This window comes from Orycteropus afer, unplaced genomic scaffold (assembly GCF_000298275.1).
Source record: "Orycteropus afer afer isolate SDZICR_OR568_19922 unplaced genomic scaffold, OryAfe1.0 scaffold00268, whole genome shotgun sequence".
Taxonomy (NCBI): domain Eukaryota; kingdom Metazoa; phylum Chordata; class Mammalia; order Tubulidentata; family Orycteropodidae; genus Orycteropus; species Orycteropus afer.
This window is the reverse complement of record NW_006921855.1, coordinates 1,510,989-1,511,196: the sequence shown is the minus strand read 5'-3', so window position 1 is coordinate 1,511,196 and position 208 is coordinate 1,510,989.

The window sequence follows — 208 nt, the reverse complement described above, 5'->3', positions numbered from 1 at the left end:
TTTATAATTTTTCATTTATTTTGTCATTTTGTTCTTATATTTTCTTCCAAAATTCTTCTAGGGTTTTGTCTGTGTTTTCCTTGGTCTATCTCTCAATCCTTTGAAGATATGTAAATATAATTCTTTTTGAATTCCTTATCAGGGAGTTCCAATGCTGTGTCTTCCTCAGGGATGTGTTTTGGGTCTGTATCCTGTCCCTTGTTTCTCC